The 10,320-nt window shown below is 36.8% G+C and overlaps 1 pseudogene; it reads left to right on the top strand.

Moving 5' to 3' along the window:
• Positions 1 to 4,769: 4,769 nt before the first annotated feature.
• Positions 4,770 to 9,749, top strand: LOC126587699 (F-box/LRR-repeat protein At2g42730-like; annotated as a pseudogene).
• The last annotated feature ends 571 nt before the right edge of the window (positions 9,750 to 10,320 follow it).

The following is a 10,320-nucleotide window of genomic DNA, read 5'->3' as shown; positions in this document are numbered from 1 at the left end:
AATTCTTACACGTGTTTCATATTCTTTCATAGTATTCCACGAGTTTCATGGTGTCGATTTAATGATTTTTCAACATTTATCATAATCTAAATATTTTTATGTTAAAATGTTCATAAAATTAAATTAGAGTAGTCTACACAATTTTTTTCTTTAAGTTACTTTAAGAAAAAAAAAATATCCTAAATTCATTTAATAATCTCGGGCTAAAAATTTAACCCATAAGGGTTGGAGCAGAAAAATTGTTTCTGAGTTAAAACCTAAATTTTCTGCGTTAAAAATTTTAGTTTTATCCCAAGGATTGGAGATGGTCTAAAAAATATATGTGTAAGTCGAAATTTCACAACGATAAAATTAGGGTTTAGATGTAAAATACGTAACTTGAATGAGCAATTTTTCAGTAGTAGCAGTCAGATTTTCAAAAAGTAATTGAACGAGCAATTTTTTCAGTATTATCACATGTAAAATAACACACTACGTAACTTGAGTTTTCAGTATCCATAAAAATTTCTCGATAGTTTAACAAGGGATATCTCTAAGTACATGCTTGACTGGTGTTTCTAACAATATATATAGCCCACACTTGAAAGGAGATGAACTGATAAACTAATGGCGGTACTGATTTTATCTTCACGTGTTGATGGTATGGGTTTAAATGATATGAGTGTATTATTAACATGTGCAAAGAGCATCAACTTTCTTTATATTTTTTTTCAATTTGGACATATATATTGGATTTGGAGGTGATTAATTTTACTTTGAAACAGATCTGTGTGTCTATCAACTGTAGATAAGATATGCAGTCGCAGTAATGTGAACTGAGATCTTATTTCGTTCCCAATATGATATACAAATACCGCACGTCGATTGAAAACAGTATACTTATAGTCAATTAATTGGACCCCTCTATATATCTCCTAAACCAGTTTCAGAAGTTAACCCAACCATATAATCAATATATTGTGCTAATATATATGATTAGTTTTCTTTGAACAATGATCTTTTACACTAAGTGGAGAGAGATTTGAGTTAAGCCATACAGTAGGTCAATGATAATCAATTGGTATTGGATGCATGCCATTCACAGGAATCAAATCTAAGACTTACCATTTACAAGTGAAGAGAAATATTACTAGATCGTAATATTAATTTCTTATAATAAAATTCATGTGTTTGGTGACCATCGCCAAAATATTATACCTAGCTAGTTTATATTATCTTTGCCACATGCTGCTTACATAAGGTAGTGCATGTGTGTACTTACTAAAGCATATACATGTGGCTTTCTCTTTTCTCAACTAATTATCAATTTAGAGCACAAATAGTAACCCACCATTGATTGATTAACGATTGATAATGAGAGATGCAAAGACATAATTTAGAAGTGATTAATGTTTGATTATATTGACTCCGTGCACTGTGATTATACGTACATGCATGACGAGGGAACATATATAAATGATTGTACCCATCGACTGTGATCACAAGTACGTTGGTATGTCCCAAAGTGCATGGTAAACAGAACACCTACTAGGAGCTCAAAGTTCAATTAAGTCCAGAGCCTCTTGCTTGGTCACAGTCAAATGAACTGGAAAACAGGATGATTACGTAAACAAACACGGAGAGAGAGAGAGAGAGAGAGAGAGAGAGAGAGAGAGAGAGAGAGAGAGGGAGTACTGGTGGTGCAGTAGATCTTAGGAAACACAGTACAGGTAGGCAAGTATGTGAAATGGTGGTTGAGGAATGGAGAGAGAAAAATGAAAGAGCTGGAAGATGCAAATTGCAATGCATGGTGGCCGCGGATGGAAGATATATAGATCAAGGGCATGCATATATCAAGATATATGCAACTATATATGCATGATGGGTCTCAATATATAGGTTTGGTCTCTCTTTGTCTCTCTCTCTTTGTAAATTATGGTCCGTGACTAAATGAATGAAGGACATGAATTGAGAATGCATATGCAGATGCATGCAGCTACCTAGCTGTATGGTTTTGGTTGCTTGTGGTATCCGTGATTCTGCTTCCCTCATCTTGATGTGATCGGTCTCCTGCCCCATTGCCAAGTGGTTATGATTTTCGCACAACATTTTTTTTTCTTCTACAAAGCCTGATTTATATTTCTTTTTTAACTATTTTAACTAATTCAATTTAAAAATAAAAATAAAATAGGGTATGTTTGTACCATACTTTCAATCCCGAAACTACTGAGCACCGGTCAACGTTATACCGTCAATGACCCAAAAGAGTTTCCCTCCAACCAGGAGGCCAATCATAGCGCGACACGTGTCGACATCAGAAGCCAATCACAACACGACACTTGTCAATGTCAGAATGAAACTAGAAACTTTCTTCTATAAATAGAGATCATTCTCTCGTAATATTTCCTAATGTCATTTGTACGAAATCATTCACTAGTACTCACAAAAGGAGAGCTTGAACCTATGTACTTGTGTAAACCCTTCACAATTAATGAGAACTCCTCTACTCTGTGGACGTAGCCAATCTGGGTGAACCACGTACATCTTGTGTTTGTTTCCCTGTCTCTATCTATTTACATACTTATCCACACGAATGACCGGAGCAATCTAGCGAAGGTCACAAACTTAACACTTTCTGTTGTACCAAAGTCCTCGCTGATTTTGTGCATCAACAGGGTAAATAGACAAAATGGTCCCTCAGATTTGCATAACTCATCACTTTGATCCCTAACATTTCAAATCAATCAAAGTGGTCCCTGAGATTGTCCACCATCCATCATTTTGGTCATTCCGTTAAAAACTCCGTTAAGTGTTTCGGAACTCTTGGCTGGAAGTTTGGGCAATTTTTCAAAGCTTCGTAACTCAATCGTTTCTTAACCAAATTCGACCCATAATATATCAAAATGAAGATAGGAAAGTGTAGAATAAGATTATACCTATTTTGAAGCCCAATGGTTGCCGGAGATGGCTGGAAAATAGCCTCAAAGTTGACTGGTCCGAGAGAAAACTGGAAAACTCGCCGGAAACTGGGTAAACTATAAACGTTCATAACTTCTTCAATACTAAACGAAATCAAGTGATTCAAAAACTAAAATAAAAAACTAAAATCATACTTCTCAACGAGACGAAGAGAATGGTATCTTTTTTTATGGCTAACTCATATCATTTAAACCCATACCATCGAAAAATGTATCATTCTCTTCGTCTCGTTGAGAAGTATGATTTTAGTTTTTGAATCACTTGATTTTGTTTAGTATTGAAGAAGTTATGATAGTTTAAAGTTTACCCAGTTTCCGGCAAGTTTTTCCAGTTTTCTCTCGGACCAGTCAACTTTGAGGCTATTTTCCGGCCATCTCCGGCAACTATTGGGCTTCCAAATATGTATAATCTTATTCTACACTTTCCTATCTTCATTTTGATATGTTATGGGTCGAATTTGGTTAAGAAACGATTGAGTTACGAAGCTTTAAAAATTGCCCAAACTTCTGGCCAAGAGCTCTGGGACACTTAACGGAGTTTTTAACGGAATGACCAAAATGATGGATGCTGGACAATCTCAGGGACCACTTTGATTGATTTGAAATGTTAGGGATCAAAGTGATGAGTTATGCAAATCTTATGAATCATTTTGGCTATTTAATCAATAAAATAACCATGAATAGAAAAAAAAATTGCTAAAATAGTGCCAATATAAACCTTTTTAACTAATTTCTTTCCAATTTGGTTTCTTCTCATTTGTCATCATGAGAGTAAAACCAAATTATTTGATGAAATCTCCACTTCCAAATCGTACATATTACTATTGATTATATGCATGCACTGACGGATCAGCTTCTATATACAAAATATTATTACCACGTTGCTTAGTATTCTGTGCCAGGATATATGTATGTATATATATATATACATATATATATATATATATACACACACACATACATATATATATATATATATATATATATTTAAGCTTAATATATTTTTAGAACTCTAGGAGTTGTAGTTTAATTGCCAACAGGATTCTCTCCGGATCCTCATTGCAAGTAGGGGTGCAACTTGGGTTGGGCCAACCCGAACCCATCCATGTTCAACCCGATTTTAAACCCAAACAAACGGGTTTATTTTTAGTTATAACCCACCCGAATCCAATCCGATTTCAACCCGTTCATTGATTGGGTTAGGTTGGGTTGATCATTTGTCCAACCCAACCCAATCTAATCCAACCCGATTGGGTTGAGTTGTGCAACATGCTTCTCAATGAGCTTTGCACCTTCGTGGAGGATTCACTAGTGACTTTTGATGGATTATGATAGAAAACGTGCATGGAGTTGCAGAAAGCAATTGTTTTTCTAGCAGCCACACTTTGATTTTTCTGCAGGAGATTTGAAGGACAAGACTTGAGTTGGGTATTAGCTTTGTTTTTTTTGCAAGAGCTTCGAAGGATAAGACTTGAGTTGGGTACTAACTTTGGACAGTGAAGTGTTCCTCTATTTTTTTTTTCTTTTGGTACTAGCTTTGGTATTTATTTTAATTCAAACTTTGCATGAACCCGATTAAAACTTGAAAAAGTTGGGCAACCCGAACCAGCCTAACTTCAACTTGAACCCGATTAAACCCGAACCAGAATTGTAAAAGTTGGATTAGGGTTGGGTTGACCTTCTAACCCATCCAACCCACCTGAGTTGCACCCCTACTTGTGAAGATCTTATGGATCTGTGAATCGTATACCTTCATTGTACATCGTGCAGTCAGTTTTTATTAGGTACTGTTTGTGTTCAATTTTAAATAAAATGGTTTCTGACAGCACGATGTACAATGAATGGATACAACTCACAGATCCTCGGGATCCTCACAAAGAGGATCCAGATTTGTTCGATTGCACATTCTTAGTTTGCTTCATTAGTTAAGAAAAATAAAGGGTAAATATCAGTTTACTACCTTCATGTTTAATGGTTTTCAACATTTAGTACATCAATTTTTTTCGTCCCAGAGTCATACTTAAAGTGTAAATTTTGGGACAGTCTCATACATCCATTAGTCAAACTATTAAGTCTCTCGTTAACTGATGACGTGGTGCCTATGTGGACAATGATTAGGTACCACATGTCAATAAGGGCCCACTTGAATATTAAAAAAAATTCAAAATACAAAAAAAAAATCCCCCCTTCTTATACCTCCTTCCATTCTTTCATCTACAACCAGCACCTCTCTCCCCTCCATCTCTCCTTTGTAACCCGCAGCACCTCCACCATTTCTCTCCTAACCCCCACCTTCTTTTTCCTCCTCATTCTCCTGTACCCCAACCCTCGTCGTTGAAGGTCCACAACCGACTCGTCCCCAAGCCCCGCGAGACCAGAATATCCCCCGACCCTGGAGACAATGCCATTTTCCGTTTTCGTCCAACGATTTCGCAAATTTGAGACCTATAATTTTTCTTTTCTCTTTGAGGCCCTCTGATTGAACCCTAACCCTTAACTTTCTCAGCAAAACCCCTACTTTCTTGGAGAATCACGAAGGAAATGCAGCACCAGAGGCTGAAGCAGCAGCAACAACAAGCTCTGATGTAGCATGCTCTTCTCCAGCAGCATTCTCTCTACCACCCTGGCCTCTTAGCTCCTCCTCAGGTTCGACCTTTCTTTCTCTGTCTTGCTGCTCCAATTTCCTGTCCTCCGACTTCGATTATCCTTTCGGGTTCAATTTTGGTGTTGGTCTTCCATCTCCGATTGTCTTTGTGTGTGATTGCAGTACGAAAGCTAGGGTTAGTCGAGTTCCCCTTCCTTTTCGTGTTTCGGAAGTACCGATTTCGTAAGATGGGATTTTCGGGAAATTTCCTTTTGTGGGAATGTTTTGAATTTTATTGTTTTGGTTTTTGATTGCTTCTCGGTAGGGAAAAGGAAGAGGGTCGGGGGCGATTCTGGTCTCACGGGGCTTGGGAGAGGAATGGTGGATGAGGTGGTGGTGTGGAGAGGAATGGTGGAGGTGCTGCGGGTTGCAGAAGAGAGAGGGAATGGAGGGAGGTGCGGGTTGCAGAGGAAGGAAAGGAGGGAGGAGGATGGGGGAGGTAGGAGACGGAGGGATTTTTTTTTTTTTTTTTTTTTTGTATTTTTCAATTTTTAATTTTCAATTTTTTTAATATTCAAGTGGGCCCCCTATTGACACGTGGCGCCTAGTCATTGTCCCATAGGCGCCACATCATCAGTTAAGGGGAGACTTAATAGTTTAACTAACAGACGTATGAGACTGTCCCAAAATTTACACTTTAGGTATGACTCTGGGACAAAAAAATTTGATGTACTAAATATTGAAAACCACGAAACATGATAGTAGTAAACATAGGATCGGTAATAAGTGCTATTAGCTAACGTATTCATATATAAAGTGTAGGCTATCTATCACTAATTACCCTAAACCCAAAATTCTAAGAGAAGGTTTATCACGAGACAAAAGATTTAACTACAACCCCCTCAAACCCATGCACACATTAATTATATAATGTACATATTCGGAGGTGAATCATAGAACATCAAAAGTTGGGGTACTTATGGACCTAACATACGTCACATCCCTCACAACATAAGATTGAAAGATCTAACCTTCCTCTTTAAAGCGTAAACGGACGTGGCCAAAACATATAATGATTAGCACAGTCGCTCATAGGGATATTCCATCCCGTATCTCCTTGGGTGGAGATAAAGATACAGTATACAGTACACGCACATCGTACAAATTTTTTCCATTACTTTTTTATCTGTAATAGTTGAAAAAAAAAGACCTGACTTCAAGTTGTTAAAAAATGAGCGAGTGCACTTCAATAGGTTTTTGTCGAGTGTGGTGTCTCTACAGGCGCAGTAACATAAATGAATGATGTTTTCTTTTGGATCGTGGATTGAAGGATTGAACGTATGTATGATGATATAGAGTCATGCAGTAAAATCTAAAATATTGGTTCTGCACATTTAATTTTCTCTTTGTGTCTTTGCTGTAACGGATGGCTCTGGGAGACTGGGACTCTGAGTGCAAGCAGATGCAGTGCAACTCCTCCTACACATGCATGGCTTGTGGTAGGTCATAATCTATCAAATGGTTGTAGTTTGCGTGGAATGTTTATTTGTCACGTAACAAAAACTGAATTACAATCACATATGTAAATTTCGTATTAATTTATTTTTCATCGATACTGATCATCATGTTCTTTTTTTTCCTCGAAACAAAAGATATGATTTACACCTAGAGATAGGAGAGTGAGCTAAACTTCATAATGGGCAAACAATAATGTATTTTAAGTTTGTTTTTGGCTAGAATCAAACTAAAATCTCTCACTTACAAATACAAGTAAAGAAGAATACCACTATACTGTAATACTCAACACTGATTAACATGTTCTGAGTTTCTTTTGTATGATTATTTTGGCATAGAAAGACAAGGAACAAAAGAATCTAGCTAGGGTCTAGTATGTTGTACTATACCGTCGATAATGGCACAAGGCGGGCACGTAGGCGTGTTTATTTCATTTTTATTTTTCAAAAAGGAGATAATAATAAGTTGATTATAAATTATTGTGAGTACCATGTTTAAGAATGGGAAATTAATAAACACCACACGTGGTATACATGTTATTTACGTGGTTTGGCTATGTAAGTTTGGTAGCAATAACAAACTTTCGCTATATTAATAATAAGTACAATAAAGAATTTTGCTCAGTCTCTTGAATTACAACTTGACAACAAATCTGAAAGAATAAGAACAAGAAATAAACTTTTATCCCTTATTTTCTCTCACACACACATTGCTCTTACAAATTACAATATTCTCTCACTTAACTCCTCAAGTGGTATACAACTTATTGTTTTGCTCCTCTTCAAAAACTAGTGCAATAGCTCTATATATGACATAATAAAGATCATCTTCAATAAGGAATACTAATCCTAATTGGAATCTAGTTATGGATCCTTCTCTAATTAAGAAACAAACTCCAATCAGGAAAACCACTCTAATTGAAGAAACAACTTTATAAGGAGTGTACAATTAAATTTATGGAGTGCCAATAATAGTTCCCAAACATTATTACTTAAATTTCATTAGTAGCTAAGCTTTACTCTTCCAAGTTAACAACAAATTTTTCATTTGTCCTTTCAACTTACTTTAAATTTAGTTATTTATCTATTTCAATCCAATCCTCTACACAAAACATAGTCTAAATTCCACTCCTACCACAGCTTAGAATATTGCTTGACCTTAGTTGAACAAATCAAGGCATATATATTAGTATAAAAATGAAAAAAAAAATCAATGTATATATGGGCCGCCCCGTAACCCATATATAAAGTAACATGGAAGGAGTCGGCCCTTCATCAACTGTAGTTCATATTTTGTGGTGAAAAGGTGTGTCACATTCCTAAGTACTGTCCATGAGTTAAAGGAGCAGGTCAGCCTTTTCCAGTTTCAATGTTTTGGTCCACCAGGCCTTTTGTTCTTACTATTTGCATTTCAAAACCAAATAACTTCATATTTTTTTCCATTTGATGTAGATTTTTTTCATAAACGATAAGATAATTATACTAAATTATGCTAAGCTACAAAGAAATTTATCTAAGTTCATTTAAATGATAGCATAATTATGCAGAGTAGGGTTTAGTTGACTTGGTTAGACAACGTGCTCTTTCTTACATGCTTAAATTTGAATTTCCTTTATCATGTAGCGTAAATGCCAAATCATTGACAAGGATCACATCAGTAAGTTGCCAGATGATGTTTTTAATACTATCATCTCATTGTTGAGCATGAGGGATGCTATACAAACGAGCGTATTGTTGCCTAGGTGGAAGAACATGTATGCATACATATCGAATCTTGAATTTGATTGGTGTGATCCAGTCGACACAACTCATGAAGAAACTGTCAAGAGAAATGTGTGTGATTTTCTAACAAAAATAGACAGATTCTCAGCCTGTCATTTGGGCACGAAGGTTGTCTCCAAGGTTCCTGCTTCTTTGAAAGTAAGCGGGCTCATCAACTCAATGACCAGTTTTGCTATTAGAAGGGGTGTCGAAAATCTTGACCTTTACTGGCAACCGAGCTGGTCGCGCTGACTGGAGAACCGTTGACTTTTCTCCGGCTCAGATCCTTTTACACCGTGAAGAATCCAAATTAAAGTGTCTTTCCTTGCGCGGATGCATGCTTGAGTCAGATTTCAGTAATCGACTCGTGTTCTGCGATGTAAATCTTGATGCTGGACATGTTGAGCCGGGCGTATGTTTCTCTTCTTTAAACCTTGAGTATTTGACACTGCAACGGTGTTTGGGATTAGGAAGATTGTTGCAATGATGATTCTCTTCGTCGCTTGAAGGCATTGGTGGTGAGTCTCTGCGAAGGGGTAAATGGGATTGAGCTCAGCGCCACCCAGCTCAGCAGTTTCTATTACAAGGGTGATAACATACAGCTCTCTTCCGAATCGGTTCCCAATCTGGAGGAAGTGCATGTTACGATGAAGGAAGTTAATGTGATCCCTACTTTTGCTCGGTTAGAGAAACAATTTCCTTCCTCATGTCAAGACTATTAACAGTTACCAGCATTCGTTCGCGTAAGTAAAACATGGAAAACTCCGAATGGCTACTTGGTTTTTCGACAGATTAACTTCACGTGCTCTCAGTTTTCTTCTTTTTCCCCTTGTCTTTCGTCGCAGGTTAAGGTCACTGACCATTCACCAAGGCTCAGCATCTGGGGCGGTGTTTCTTTCGATATCCATATATATATATGCGTGTGTATATATACATGTATCAGTTCTCTCCTAGAAGCTCTTAACCCTGCTTCAGATATTCCATTTGGCCTCGAACCTTCGCTGCATCTAATTGTGGTTGCAGAAGAAGCTTTGTGGGCTTCAGATTACTTGGCGTACTTGTTTGTAGTTGCTGTCTAAATTACTTTCCAAAATCCGGATACATATGCAGTTTGACATGTACAATGTGTTATGGAGGGGAAAGAAAACAAGAGTCTAATGGCACTGAGTCTGTGTGGTGGTAGCAGTTTTTTGGATTGTGAATTGCTTATTCCATTCAATGAGCCTTATTAGGAAGAGATTTTAAGATAGGATTGTGCGTAAGACAACTCTCTCGCATGAGTTGGGTTCAGTCAACTTTCGTTTCAAAACCCTTTTTGTGAGTAAAAAAAACAAAAGGAGACAACTAAAGAGAAACTTTGTGGGTTTTTTTTGTCGACTAAGAATAGTGTTTGGCTACTCATACATTGAGTGAGCTTTTACTTAAAACTCATTTCTTATTCATAAATCTTCGTGTTTATGATGAAAATTGTTCATATTATAAATTACTTTATAAAGATTATGTA

The sequence above is a fragment of the Malus sylvestris genome, chromosome 2, assembly GCF_916048215.2.
Source record: "Malus sylvestris chromosome 2, drMalSylv7.2, whole genome shotgun sequence".
NCBI lineage: Eukaryota > Viridiplantae > Streptophyta > Magnoliopsida > Rosales > Rosaceae > Malus > Malus sylvestris.
The sequence above is the reverse complement of the archived record's forward strand: the minus strand, read 5'-3'. Positions and strand labels throughout refer to the sequence as shown.